The sequence below is a fragment of the Hyperolius riggenbachi genome, chromosome 1 (genome assembly GCF_040937935.1).
Source record: "Hyperolius riggenbachi isolate aHypRig1 chromosome 1, aHypRig1.pri, whole genome shotgun sequence".
NCBI lineage: Eukaryota > Metazoa > Chordata > Amphibia > Anura > Hyperoliidae > Hyperolius > Hyperolius riggenbachi.
Window position 1 is genome coordinate 151,721,955 of NC_090646.1, and position 15,749 is coordinate 151,737,703.

General features: G+C 43.7%; 1 protein-coding gene across 12 annotated transcripts in view; it reads right to left on the minus strand.

The window, feature by feature from the left end:
• TENM3 (teneurin transmembrane protein 3) overlaps positions 1–15,749 on the minus strand; it is a 1,708,801-nt gene that overhangs the window by 1,302,779 nt on the left and 390,273 nt on the right. For 2 of the 12 annotated variants that reach the window (XM_068278750.1, XM_068278747.1), the window contains one exon: positions 12,998–13,077. The exons of the other annotated variants lie outside the window; for them this stretch is intronic. The gene's annotated coding sequence lies outside the window, so the exon portion shown is untranslated. The remainder of the gene's footprint in view (positions 1–12,997; positions 13,078–15,749) is intronic. 12 annotated transcript variants of the gene reach the window in all.

Sequence of the window (15,749 nt, forward strand, 5' to 3'; positions counted from 1 at the left end):
CCCATCTTTGGAATCCAAGTCTAACAATATGTCTTCTACCTGCATGAGACATTTCGTGAAATTCAGACGTTGCGAACGGCCATGGCTGAGATTTATGTACGTCACCATCACTACCATTGAAATAGCCCAAATAAACAGGTTTTTGTGACCCTAGGCTATGACCTCTTCGGCCTAGGACTGCATTGAACGCGACCCACGCATTGTGCGCATTCTGGACAACACCAATTACTGGGTTTATACCCTTCTGGATCCACGGTACAAACACAATGTTCCAAAACTGCTTGAAGAAAGAGTCCGACAGGTCAAAATGGAAGAATACCAGCAGGCCCTTGCGGAGACTTTAAAGAGGAGATTGACATCCTCCCCCTCCTCTAGCCAGTTGTACGCCGACAGACTGACTTCCGCAAACCCAGGACGACCAGGAGGGCAGAAAACAACACAAGCCGCAGCTAGTGCCCAAAAGGGAATGGTATCGGCAGTGTCCTTGGAGTGGGAAAATTTTCTGACACCCATGCAGCAGCACACAGAACAGCAAGCGTGCAGATCCACCTCCAACACCGATCGCCTGGAGAAGATGGTCAAGGACTACATGTCAGATGGCATAGCTGTGTTGAACAATCCATCTGCACCCTTCAACTATTGGGTATCGAAGCTAGACACCTGGCACAAACTGGCAATGTACGCAATAGAGGTGCTGGCTTGCCCGGCAGCCAGCGTTATGTCGGAACGCTGTTTCAGTGCTGCCGGAGGCATTGTCACAGATCGGCGTATCCACCTCTCCACAGAAAATGCAGACCGTCTGACTCAAATTAAAATGAATCAATCCTGGATTGGAAACGACTACGCAACACTCCCGGACCCCAACCAAGTAACATGAACAATGAACATCTGTGATGGGTTAGCGTTTCCGGTCCCTGTTTATTGAACCTCTCATCTGTATTACATTTATGACTGCATGGCGACAAAACGCAAATTGCTATCCGCACGCTTCTTGTCCTCATGCAAGGCCTGGGTTGTTGTGTCTCAAAGCGTGGCCTTCTCCTCCTGCGCCACCCTCCTCCTGTTCCATCACGTGTGCTGCTGCTGGGTTAGCGTTACCGGTCCCTTTTCCTGGAACCTCTTATATGTATTACATTTATGACTGCATGCCGACAAAAAGCATGTTACCTGTGCAAAGAAAACAGACATTTCCCGCATTTAAAAGACAGTTTTCCCTTTGAAACTTTAAAATTGATTTTCTCAAAAACTATAAGCTCTTTTTGCTAATTTTTTTTCCTCTTGTACCCACTCCCAAGGTGCACATACCCTGTAAATTTGGGGTATGTAGCATATAAGGAGGCTTTACAAAGCACGAAAGTTCGGGTCACCATTGACTTCCATTATGTTCGGAGTTCGGCTCGAACACCCGAACATCGCGGCCATGTTCGTCCCGAACCCGAACATCTAGATGTTCACCCAACACTACACGTGACCCGTTCGGCCAATCACAGCGCTAGCCGAACGTTCGGGTAACGTTCGGCCATGCGCTCTTAGTTCGGCCATATGGCCGAACAGTTTGGCCGAACACCATCAGGTGTTCGGCCGAACTCGAACATCACCCGAACAGGGTGATGTTCTGCAGAACCCGAACAGTGGCGAACACTGTTCGACCAACACTAGTTTCCAGGTAGTCATTACACACTGCATACTGACCAACTAGAAAACCCGGCTTGAAATTCACTGAAACTTTTGAGTAACAAAAGGCAAAAGTTCATGTAAATACAAATGTCAAACAAACGTTCATTCTCCATGAACTGTCTTACAGCGAACATGTGCATCCATCAATAAGCAACAACATTCATGCATTGGCATTCTCTTGCACCTCCTATTGTTTACAACAAATTCACTTGTCTTGACTGCCCCTCTCCCAATTAACTTCACATTTTTCTTGGCACTGTGGGAGGATGTGTTGGTGGTACTGAATGATGCAGTGCTGCTATAAGGCCCAGTAAAGGAAATCTAGGGGAGTGAGGGCCCTTGACTGTACCGGTATGCTGGCATTGAAACAGGTGTGGAAAGGGGTTAGCCCTTTCTAGTTCTTTGTTTAATTATGAAAGTTTTTGGTGTTCCCTCATGTATTTTGCCATAGTGACAATATTCTCTCTTCTACAAATCATAAATAAAGAGCACACGCCCACCACTGCACCATGCTCACTGATAACAGTAGAACTGGAGGAGAGAATGTTCCAGTTGTGTAATGTGGGGCTGAATTTATCTTTGTTTAAGGATTAGAGCCATGTCAAATAGGTAACCAAGTCACAACAACTAATTGCTGAGACTGGTTCTTGTTACTAGTTGCAGTCTCTAATGACAAGCTACAGCAACTTGGCACCATGATCCATACACAGCTGCGATATGTATGAGGAGAAGGGATAAATGGCCACAAGAAGGCTGCAAAACCAAAATGTGTGTTTTTGGCAAATTCCCTAACAGTGTCACAGACAAGTGACTTTTTACATGTTTACACATTGTAGTCATGTGACCAATGGACTCCACTTCTGGGAAAGGACGTCAACATGGCAGTTTAGAAGAAGCCCAATGAAATAAGCCACTGTGCATTGCAAATATTAGGGAGAGTGTCAACATAAGCGCAAGACAAATTGACCCTCTTCCAGAAATAAGATGGAGATGGGTATACAAATAATTTGGTCATACTTTCTAATTAAAAACTAGGGTTACTTTTAGGAAATACTTGGTCTATTCAGGATTGACTAGCATTGATAGGATTTAAACAGCTGCCTGCAATTCAGCTTTGAAGACACTGTAATTTCATAAGCAGTGAGTAAATGTAAATGAAATGACTTCTGTGTTGTTCTCAGTTAAACAGATCAATGTGCATTGAGTGAATCTGATCATTTCCAAGGGAGGTGCGATTTGCCAATTCTTCTGAATGAGTGAATCCCAACAGAGAAAACGATGCAGTTTATGACCATGGTGCATGGATTCATGCATTGTATCTCTTCTAGGTCAGACAATTACATTGTTTGGTATGTGTGACAAAGTCACACAAGGGTTATCCTGTGGAGCATACCCATTCCTGGACCTTCATCCCCAGTAATTCCAATATTTATACTTTTCATCTCTGTAGAAGTAATAGATCTAGTAATCCTCTCTGTTTACTGTTCCTGTTGCCACCCTTTATAGCTTTTATCCCCAATTTCCCTGTTTTATTAAAATTACCTCATTGCTTGAGCTATGCTGAAAACTAACCTTAAAGGACAACTGAAGTGAGAAGACTATGGAGGCTGCCATATTTATTTCCTTTTAAACAACACCAGTTTCCTGGCAGTTCTGATTATCTATTTGGCTGCAGCAGTGTTTGAGTAACGACAAAAGCAAGCATGCAGCTAATAATGTCAGATCTGACAATAATGTCAGAAACACCTGATCTGCTGCATGCTTGTTTAGGGTCTATGGCTTAAAGTATTTGAGGCAGAGTATCAGCAGGGCTGCCAGGCAACTGGTATTGCTTAAAAGGAAATACATATGGCAGCCTTCATATCCCTCTCACTTCAGTTGTCCTTTAAATCTGTTACACTGTTGTTATTATACACCTGCGAGGATCATGCATTTCATCATTTCATCTGAAATCTTTGCTTCAGAGGATGTCAGGAGGTTGGAGATTTATGGCTTATATGGTAGTCATGCCCTATAGCTCAGACTTTTTAAAAAGTATTTGGTAGGGTTGGGGTCTTATCCATTCCCTGCAGCTACCTCTGGATTCCTGTGTTATTGTACTAGGGAATACACCTCCTGGAGTGATTTCCCTACTCTTAGGTATATACAACCCAAGACGGCCATGGCCAAGAGGTATGTGGCTGCCAACTGGAAGGCTGCCTGTCTGTCCATCGATCCCGTGTTCGACCTTCTTAACCAAACGATGCTGTCAGAGCATATTCTTGCTAAAATGAAAGATACTCTACTGAATTTCTGAAGTCTAAGACATGATCTCTAATGATAGACTGGCAGGATAATATGAGGTTATCTTAGATTCTTTATTCCTTTTAGGTTTGCCCTGGCTAATCCCTTCTTCTGAAATTTAGCTTCAAACCAGCTGCCTGGACACACCATGTACACCTTCCTTCTAGCTCTAGACTGTTCCTTGCAACCCACTCTCCACCCACTTCCCTGGCTCAATTGGCAAATAGTAAACATCCTTGAGTCATTTCCTAGTCCTCATCCCATACCTTTTTTTACCTGTTAGCCCCACCTATGCTTTAAAATGTGTCAATCATGGATATACAAGGTATTTCATTTTGTGTTACTTTTTGTTTTATTTTTTCTCTCTCTCTTGTTTGCTAATAATTACCTCCCTCTTCATGGGGATTCACAGATGCACAATAGACTTTGTAGTTCATGATTTATAAAACAGAATAAAGACCATTGACAGTCAACGGAAAGGGGATAAGGAAACCCCAAAGAACCTGAATGCATTAAGATCACTCCGAGATTGTATCTACGTTTTGCTGAAATCATAAAATAGCAATTTCAGACAACAACAAGATGTCAAATATACTCTATTTTCCTTATACAGGGAAGGGAGCAATGGAAACAAAGTCAGACAATACTGGCAGTCTATCCATATAATTAAAATCTGTGCATAAGCAGCTGAAAGACAAGAAGGCTGTGCTATTCATAAAACATGCAGTCACAAGTCCGACCACAGCATGTACTCCACCAGATGCTTAATAAAAATGTTTTACTTATGTGTGCGTGCGTGCGTGTGTGTGTGTGTGTGTGTGTGTGTGTGTGTGTGTGTGTGTGCGCGCGTGCGCGCTATGCGTATGTGTATTCAATATATGTGTGTATGCAGTGCATGTATCTGTTTGTCTTTGGTGCGTGTTTGTGTGTATGTGGTGTGTATGCAGTAAGGGTATGGGTGTGTGTGTCTGTATATGTGGTTTGTATATGTGTGTATGCAGTGTGTGTGCATGTTCATGTGGGGTATATGTATTTGTTTGCGATTATATTTTAATGGTATTTTGTGTAATTACTGTGAAGTTTTCTAATAGAGTATGGATTGCATAGGTTTATCTGTATATGAAAATGCACAACATATATACGTGTTTAAAAAAAGTGATAGGGTAAAATACCCAAAACAAACTAAAAAAAAAAAAAAAAGACATACATTGTATCTGTGCTTCAAGTTTAGAGGCAGCATTTGCAATATCAGGATTAATTGGTGACAAAACCAATGTCAGGCCATGAAGCTCCCTCTAGTGAGTAATTCCCAGAGTGCATCATAATAAGGGTACATATTCTTGTAAATGATAATTTATAATTGTACACAGAAGATTAAGATACATTGATTGTTTTAGCATAGTTTAGCTGGCAGACTGACTGTGACTGATCACATATAGAAGAACCATCCCCACTTGCGCTCTTGCTTGCAGAATTAAACTTTTTACTGTAAGGAAACGAAAGTACGGTTTAAACAGAACTGTGTGTTAAAAGCCTTTGGGAATGGATGATTCTGCAAAAAAGTGTCATGTTGTATTGCATGGCGAAGTCAGCCTTGTCCTAGCAAGCAAAACACGCCATGCTCTCTGTAGCTGTCAATCAGCATTAAAAATGGAAAATGTGGGCTCACATGCATTTAAACACACATGAATGCATGGTTTTAATCTGCCTTAGTACATGTAAGTACATGTGAAAGCACATGCCACAGTGCATGTTAGGCCCGGGTTAACATTAGCATTGAGCAGAACAGAAGCGGAACGTGTACTGTACAAACGGTCCGGTGTGCGATATGGATCCAATGTCCATTCACATCCATCTGCTTGTATGGATCAGTTGTCCATTCTGCTCAATGGACAAATAAATGCTGCAGGACCTATTTTTCCAGACATAGCAGAACAGAAACGGAAGGTTTTGCAGCTGCATAGGAACAAATAGAAAACTGACAGTCAGGCCCAGTGCACACTAAAACTTCTAACAGATCTGCAAAACGCTAGAGGTTTTTGAAGCAGATTTCAGGGTGATCCTAGGCATGTTTAGAGACGTTTTCTAAACATGCCTAGCATTTTTTGTAGCGTTTTTGTGTAGCAGATTACAAATATTGTTACATTAAAGCTGTTACTGAACAGCTTCTGTAACAAAAACGCCTGGAAAACCGCTCTGATGTAGCGTTTTCAAGAGTGGTCAGCGTTTTTCCTATACTTTACACTGAGGCAGAAACGCTTCTGAAAACCTTGCTAAAAACCTCAAACCGATGGTGAAATACATTAGCCAAGCGTTTTCACAGGTGGATGCGGTTGGTGGATCGCTGCTAAAACCGCTTGGTGTGCACTGGGCCTTACAGCACACTGGCTGTAAAAACGGACAGGTTTTACCTGATCCTGATGGCCTGATTCGTACATCTGGCTCCGCAAAAAAATGCTAATGTGAACCGGGCCTTACTGCATTATGATGGAAGTAACCTAAAACCTTGTCATCTCCATTTTCTGCAGTTGTGTTTAGTTGCAGCTCATTAACCCTATCCCATTAGTGGAATTGTGCTTATGTATAAACGCAAACACACTGACTGATACAGCCGTTTCCATGAAACTGCAAATAAATCACAAATAATAATAATACGCTTTTCTTTGCTGTTTTATGGAGGTAAAAGAGGCCTAAGCAGGGCTCACACTTGGCGGTTTTGCAATAAAAATTACAACCAATGTAAGTCAATTGTCTTGTGCACATCTAATGTACTTTTTTTTTGCATGCAGGAAAAAAAATGTTCAACCTACAAAGATAATTATGGTGCACCCTCGCGCCTGGGAATTTTGGCACGCCAAAGAAAATAATTTCATGGCAGATGTAATTATTGCGCATGGTACTTAGTGGGGGTAGTGGCAGGATTTAACGTGAACCAGGAGGGGATTAGTGCTAGGCATAGCAAGGCAATAGCAAATGTGAGCGTTAGGTTGCGATACTAGAAATAGTAAAATATTGGTAACGTTACCAATATTCCACTACAAATGGAGCACAAAACTAAATTTCGGCTTTACCGCGATTATTACATGTACACCAACCTGCAGCATAATTTTGCACACTATGGGCTCGATTCACATTAAGCTTTGATAAAAGCAGAAACGCGTCAGCTGGAGGGATATAGCGTGTGAGCAGGGCCATCAGGTACTGCAGACCAGAAGACCCAACGCTTGCGAACACGCTAGAAGGGTGACGTCACCATCCATACCCGGAAGCATACCACCGGCGTCTAGGCAGATCCGGAAGGACTCTTGTCACACTGCACAGCTCTCATGCTGTCAGGGAGCACTTACACTGGAACTGGAGCGCTGCAACCAGCGGAAGATACTCACCTGGATTGCGGACAAGGACATTCGGAGCCCCGCACAGGACGACACCAACCGCTGTACACCTGGATAGCTGCAGGAGCGTGAGTACCCCCGCTGATCGGGGAAAAGATCCGTTCATCAAGTTTGTGATCCACCATTATCTACAACCGGCGGAATTCCGCAAGCGCAATTGAAGAGCAACCACGAGAAGTACTCTAAGCTCAGTCTCTACTGCTAGAATATCCATCATTTATCATTCCCCCCCCCCTGCTTTCGGACATTTTGGTCCTAGAATTATCTGACCAATTTTTTTTTTTTTTTCTTAGCACATTTTTGTGCATAAACAAGATCGGGTGGCTCAGGAGTGAATGGGGGTTGATTGTTGAATGTAGACTGAATATTGCATTCTTTGTCACAGAATTTATGGTGAATACTCCCAATGCGGTGTGAACTTTTACAACTTTTATAACAACCCAGTTAGCTGTATGCAATATATGCATTTGAATTACGTACTATGCGATTTTAAATATTTTGAACTTTTGAATAGTGATCTTTTTTTGATTGAATATTAATCCTAAACATACGCAGGGTATGTGTATGCATTATACGCACTCTAGCTATATGCGGTGCAACTTTTTATAGATTTTAAATTCTGTATTTTTAGCATTTGACCTTGTGCCTTGAAATCTATCCTGAATATACACAAGCCATAACAATCTATTAAAGCTTATATTATCCAACTACTACTCTCAGAGTTGTTCATACCTATATAGACTCCATTTATAACACAACTGTATGCAATATATGGATTTGAATTACATGCTATGCGATTTTATATATTTTTTGTACCTTTGAATAGGGATTTTTTGATTGAATATTAATCCTAAACACATACAGGGTACGTGTATGCAATATATGCACTCTAGCTATATGCTGTGAGACTTTTTACAGATTTTAAATTCTGTATTTTTAACATTTGACCTTGTGCTTTGACCTTGTGCTTTGAAATCTATCCTGAATATATACAGACCATAACAATCTATTAAAGCTTATATTATCCAACTACTACTCTCAGCGCTGTTCATACCTATATAGACTCCATTTATAACACAACCAGAGGTTGTTGGGAACCCCTGGCCAGTGAACAGCAGCGGGTGAAAAGAACCACACTATCCCCATCTGTACTCCCATACCACCTAAGCGCCTCTCCACCTTTTTAAAACTATGATAACCATTGCAACACGCTGGTGAAAAGCCAGTTTAGGTGTGATAAGTTTAGGTGTGATAAGTTTAGATAAGTTTAGATCGCTTGCAAAGTCCCGCACGCAAAGCAGCGCCATAAACATTATGCAAAGTGCACCAGACTTTGCTAGCGCAAAACTTTTGATCAGCTGTGCACTGCGGTGCTAACTCAGTTGGCGCTTAAACTTATCATGCCTAAACTTATCATGCCTAAACTTATCACACCTAAACTTATCACACCTAAACTTATCATGCCTAAACTTATCACACCTAAACTTATCATGGCTAAACTGAGTTTAGGCGTGATAAAGGGCTTTTCACCAGCGTACTAACTGTTAGCACCGCTTTGTGAATTAGGCCCTATGAGTGTCATTTAACTACTGTAGCAGAGTGTGCATGTTGTAATCCACACGAACGTGCACAGTGTCTAAAAAATTGTGTGTGAACAAAGTGTGAACTCTCTTCTGATTTGTTTGTACCGTAGTTGTCACTGATGTTTGATGCCACAATTGCCGGTGATCGTGGGACAGATCAAGCAATATTGCTAATTACAATGAAAACTAAAAAATAAAATTAATGTCATCTTACTGATGTTTCAATTTTATGTATTAATTTATTTCCTAAAGACCTCAAGTCCACTTTAATAAACCGCATTGGTAAAGTTATTCAATATGACAGGCATTGCAAACAGCTATGAAAATACCCATCCTGCAGTGTACAATAAGAGCCAATTATTTGTAGGCTGTTACATGTACAAAGTGGGTTCTGTGTGAGTTGTATGAACACTGTACTGCACTTTGCACATCATTGCTGCTGTTTGATCTCCCTCGCTGAATAAACATCTGTCCCTGATAAATATAGTTACTTGCACTCTCTTGGACTTTCTTCAAAGACATTGGTCAGATGCAGTGCGTAGTAACACAAGTGAACAAGCATTATCCAGTTATTCAGTTAACTAGCAACTGTGTTAAAGTACAACTGAAGTGAGAGGGATGTGGAGGCTTCCATATGCATTTCCTTTTAAGCAATACCAGTTGCCTGGCTATCCTGCTGCTGATCCTCTGTCTCTAATACTTTTACCCATAGACCCTGAACAAGCATGCAGCAGGTCAGGTGTTTCTGATGTTATTGCCAGATCTGACAAGATTAGATGCATGTTTGTGTCTGGTGTTATCCTGACACTACTGCAGCCAAAAGACCAGCAGGACACCAGGCAACTGGTATTGCTTAACCTGTTTGTGACCACGTCACGCCGATGGGAGTGGGCGCGGTGGCAGCCCCAGGACCACCTAAAGCCGATTGGCGTAAAGTCCTGGGGCTGTAACTTGCTGTAACTTGCATGAGATCGCGCGCACGCTGCACGCGCATCTCATGCTCGGAGGGCGGAGCTCCGTCCCCTCTTCAGTCTCCGAGCGGCTATTGCCACTCGGGAGACTGTTAGACGGCGATCACGCCGTCTATTTACACTGTGCAGCGCTGCGATCAGCAGCAGCGCTGCACTGGGGACAAGAGAGCGATCGGCTCTCATAGGCAGAAGCCTATGACAGCTGATCGCCGTAATTGGCTGGCTGTGGAGAGGGAGGGAGGGAAGGGTTTTAAAGAAACAGGGATTTTTATATAAAAAAACAATAATATTTATTATAAAAAAAACAAACATGGGGGGAGCGATCAGACCCCACCAACAGAGAGCTCTGTTGGTGGGGAGAAAAGGGGGGGGGGGGAATCACTTGTGTGCTGTGTTGTGCGGCCCTGCAGCTTGGCCTTAAAGCTGCAGTGGCCAATTTTACTAAAAATGGCCTGGTCACTAGGGGGGTTTAGCCCTGCAGTCCTCAAGAGGTTAAAAGGGAATAAATATGGCAGCCTCCATATTCCTTTCACTTCAGTTGTCCTTTAATTGCTCTGCAATTTAATAGCCCCAACAAAATCCCCTACCCCGATGTCACACTCGCTCTCTCTCTGTGAAGCTAATGCTGGATACACACCATGTGTTTCCGCGTCGAATGCGTCCGTCGATACGTGTGGATTTGATTATTTACGAGCATTTCCGAGCGCATTTCGATGATTTTTAGGTTGATTGCCATGTAAAGTATGGCAAATCGACCTAACAATCCATCGAACCATGAATCGGACATGTCGGAAATAATCGAATTGATGCGAATCGACGGATGCAACGAACGCGGAAACGCATGGTGTGTATCCAGCATAAGTGTCATGCTGAGAATCTTTACTATATATTGGTATCAAACTTTATTTCAGCTTGCACACTTTTTGTTTTGGAAATGTTTGTCTAATTGAAATATTTAAGTATCAGTAAATAAGAACAGAATCTTTGCAGCGATTAACTTGTTTTAAGGAACTTTATATAAATATTATAAACTATAAAACTTTATAAAAGCAAAACAATATTTAACTATATCGTTTTTACAAGGTAATTATATTTTTATGTAGAAATTGACCAGCTCTGCAACTTTTTTAATGTTACTCCCACCACCAACACCATATGGAGAGCAACTAGCCAAATTAGTTGGTAAGTAATATATTTTTACATTCTAAGGCCTCTTTCACATGGGTCATGGTCTGCATCATGTCATGTGCCTCTTTCACATGCACGTGGCATCAGTGTACCTGGAGGGAGGAGCCTGGAGGTATGCTGACACTGCTTACGTGCAGAGTCAGACAGGTGGGAGACTTGGAATCCTGAGTTCCGTGGCTGGGTACGTGTCTCTGTTGGAACAGCTGCTGGTGTTTTTACTCTGGAAACCTGTGGAGTGGAGTTCCTTTACTTCAGCAGTAAAGGAACTCCACAGGTTTCCAGAGTTTCTGTAGCAGGAAGCAAAACATTTTTATTGTGTAGTACCCCACATCAAAAACCAATTGTCAATTGTTTCAGGGCCTCGCAGGGTTCCCCTTTCTCAAGGCCTGTAGTACCACACGCTTTGAGAAAGGGGGACCCTGCAAAGCCCCAAAACAATTGCCGGTTTTTGATGTGGGGTGCTGCACAATAAAAGTGTGTTGAATGTTACTACGGCTGGTATGCTGATGAACTGTGCTTATATATTGTTATGGGAGTGATACTGCTTATGTCACATCATCAAGCACCCAGAACCTGATGGTATCTGCTGCTTCACTTTATAGCCTGCTTCACTTTATAGATTATTTCGAACTTTGTGATTTGTAGATAGTGAAATGACTCTGATGCTGATTGCAACCACCTGATTTTCTGTATTTTTTACCACCGGAGCGTAATCGTATTACTGGTATTTTGGTAAAATGATGACACACCTGGAGGTACAAATGCTACCATTTGGCTGCATGTAATTGCAGTTGAAAGCTGCCCATGGCCAGCAGCTGGTAGGCTGAATCACAAGTGTGCAGTTTAGCTTCCCATGTAAAAGTGGCATTAGGCCCGTTTCACATTAGCGTTTTTTTTCCGGATCGGAACCGGAACATATACTGTACAAACGGAATAGATGTGAAAGGATCCAATGTTAACTTATGGATCCATTCACATGCGTCCGTTGGTATGGATACGTTCCGGTCCCCGGACCTAAAAATTGCTGCAGGCTCTAATTTTCCGGACCGGTCTGCTTAGTGGAAAGGATCCGGACAAAAAATGCAGCAGCATTGGGGCAATGTAAAACGGAACGCTTCTTCACACTAGTGAAGAAACGGACCGTTCCACGGGGGATGGGGGTATGGGCCGACGTGAACCTGAGCGACGGGAGTGGATCAGCAGCCGGGCGGGTGGGTGAGGGAGACTTTATACATACCTAATCTTCCGTAGCAGCCGGTGGTAGAGGCTTCCATCTTCTTCTGCGTCATGTAACTACATGACGCTTCATGTTACTAGTCACATGGTGCACTGCGTAGTCACAGTGGAAGAAGAGGAAGCCGCTACCGCCGGCTGCTACGGAAGATTAGGTATGTATTGCTGAGTGAAAACGGATCTGATCAATCATTGATCATATCCGTTTTCACTATGTGAACCGAGCCACGGACTGAGCCATCGGGATCCGGTGAAGCGGAGACCGGATCCGCTCACCGGATCCTTTTGGCTCAAAAATGCAATGTGAACCGGGCCTTAGGATGGGCTAGTGCAATTTAAAAATAAATACATTAATGAAGATCATCTTTAAATTTCAGAATTCGTATCATACTTTTACAAAATTGAATGTATTTAAAAAGATTTTATCAGCATTACATTTTTCTGTACCCAGCTGTAACTGTGATGTAAACTTCTAATGATGGTAGTTAAAGAAACTTGTTTGGCTTTCGAGTTCTCACCTCCGTGCTCTTCATCTTACAAAGAATGACTAAAGTTATCAGAATCAAAGCAGCAAATTTCCTTTACCAGTAGCATATAAGGAGCACTCTAATGAGATAACTAAGGAATATTTAATGGTATGTAATTAACATAAGACTGAAATGCCTACTGATGGTCCAGGTATGTGAATCTGATGATGAAGACCGTACCACCTGCAGTTGTGGGACTAATCATTTGGCCTTATTCCATCTATAATAAATGATACAGGGAGCTTAATGTAATGATCTAATGAAGAATCCCATAATCAGTCTACTTCTATAGGTACGGTAAACGTCATGCTGGCTACTTATAAATTATGCTGGATGTTCAAGGCACAGAACGGTCATTTTTATGGACTCTTAAATCATGTATTCAACATTCATATTATTAACACACACCCATTAGCTTCCGGTGGGCTTCCCGCACTGCTTGAATCCTTTTTGAATGCTCAGAAAAGACATGCACTCACCCAAATCAGAAATGCTTTATATAATATTTCCTAATAGGATAGCTAGTGCCGCATCTAGCATAGAGGACTAATCACATCATTCGATGCAGTAGTGAAGTTACAAACTCTCACACCTAGAGCTCTAATGCACATTTTGTTAAGATTCACACTTAATAAATTATTGTATTACAATATTTGGAATATAATACAGATAAGAAGAATAGCAAGATGGACACAGTGTTGTGTGGCATCTGACCAGTGGTGCTCATCCGAGCTAGGATATCCGAGATACTCGGATATCCTAGCTCTTTTTTTACTATTCGAGCTCGCATACCGAGCTCGAATAGTATTAGCTATCCGGGCTGTGCTATCTGAGCGCATTCGGATAGCAATCAGCTATCCGGAGATATCCGAGCTATCCGAGGCTATCCGAGCTCGAATACGGAGCTCGGATAGCGTCATCAGCGGGTGATGTCACCTCGAGTCCTCACAAGCGAATCAGAGGGCTCCCAGCCCTCTGACTGCAGCCAATCACAGAGGGGGAGCCTGGCCAAGCCCCCCTCTATAAATAGCGGGCGCCATGTTGCCTCACTCGTCCTGCTTGTGACTTACTGACTGACTGTACTGAGAGAGACTGCTCCAGTGCTTTTTGTCTGTGCAAGTGCATGTATTGTTCAATACACCAAGCGTTTTTACACTCCAACACTTGATATTCACCTGTATTGCTTTGTATTGTAGATAGATTGTATTTTAGGCAGTTTAGTTTGTGTGATTAGGGACTAGGGAGCATTGTCACTGGTGCTGCTGCAGCTGCAGCAGCTAGGCCCTGTGCCTAGGCAAGGCAGCCTGCCCTGCTCTGTGCTCTAGTCTCTAGTTACTTGTGCTCTCACCTGTCCTACTCTACTGTACTACTTCTGTGTTAGATAGATTATTGTACTATTTTGTAATAAGCAAGGCCCAGCTTTACTGCTATACCTGTCCTGTACCTGCTCTCTGTAATCTAGTCACACCTGTTCTATTGTTTAGCTAGATTCTTCTATTGCTTAGTTAGTACTGTAGTGTACTCTAGTCTGTGTATAGGGACCGCCCGTCACCGCGGTACCTAGGGTCTTTGTGTGTGCAGTGCACGTCTGCGCTGTCCGCACCCTCTCATTAGTGCTACACCCGTCCTATTGTTTATATTACTTGTATTGTGTATTCGCTGAATTGTACTGTACTCTAGTCTGTGTATAGGGACACCGTCAGTCAGCATCAGTTAGGGTCTTTGTGTGCGCACTGCGCACTCTCTCGTTAGCGCTACACCGATCTCTGCTGTAGAGTACACCTGTCCGTCACCTCACACACCCACCACCACCAGTCCCACCCCATTAAAGTACCCCACTTGTCCCATCCGCCTTTACATACATAACTTTTTTTTTTTCATTTGTATAATATTAAAAATATACAATGTCTGGCACTGGCAGCCGCGGTTTGGGCAGGGGCAGCAAGGGCAGCAAGGGCATCGGCAAGAGAGGAGGTTGTGGCAGCCGCGCCACCACCACCATGTGCAGTTCTGCGTCTGCACCAGTGGCTATTCCGCCATTAGCCACTGGCCGTGGACCCCTTGGCCGCCCAACAGCTGGGAGTCACTCTGCAGAGACACAGCAGCAGCGTGTGGCGCAGATGTTCCTCCCACCGCCAGGTCGTAGCCGTCCTATTGAGGAGAAGGACGCAGTGTTGGAACTGATGGTGGATGAGCAGGCCACCATTAGCTCTGGAACCGAGTCCTCCACCCCCGCCACCACTCCTGTTCGCAAGAGCAGCAGCAGCCGCCCAGCACTGCCTGGGGAGGAGGAGGAGTGCAGTTCTCCAGCCCCAGCGGGCAACACCAGCACCCTGTCACTCAGCACCTTCTTTACCCCAAACACAGTGAGGGTATTGAGTGCTGTTGCGGCAGAATTTGAGGAGGAAGAAATGCTGATGGGCACTTTGGGGGATGATGCTTTGGACAGTCAGACAGTGGTGAGTGTCCATCAGCCCATGCATGCAGAAGGGGAGTTTGTGGGGTCATCCCAGCAGGACATGCGGAGGGGGAGGATGATGATGACAGGGTGAAGGACAGAGAGGATGTCATCAGCTCTGAGGAGGAGGAGGAGGATGCCCTCCCCCCCAACCACCACAGGTAGACCAGCGGCAGCAGCACCTTCCAGCCGAAGGGGAAACTTCACCTCCCCAATTTGGATTTTTTTCACCCTGCCATATGTGGATTGCAAGTATGCCACCTGCAACCAGTGCCGCCAGCAGGACCCCTCTGCGTACGGCTCCACCTCTCTGGTGACTCATCTGGCAGGGAAACACTTTCATGAGCATGAGGAGTTCATGAAGTTGAAGGAAGCTGGCAGTGGCAGTGGCAGACCCACCACCACTGCGAAGCCGTCGGCAGCAGCCACCCGCC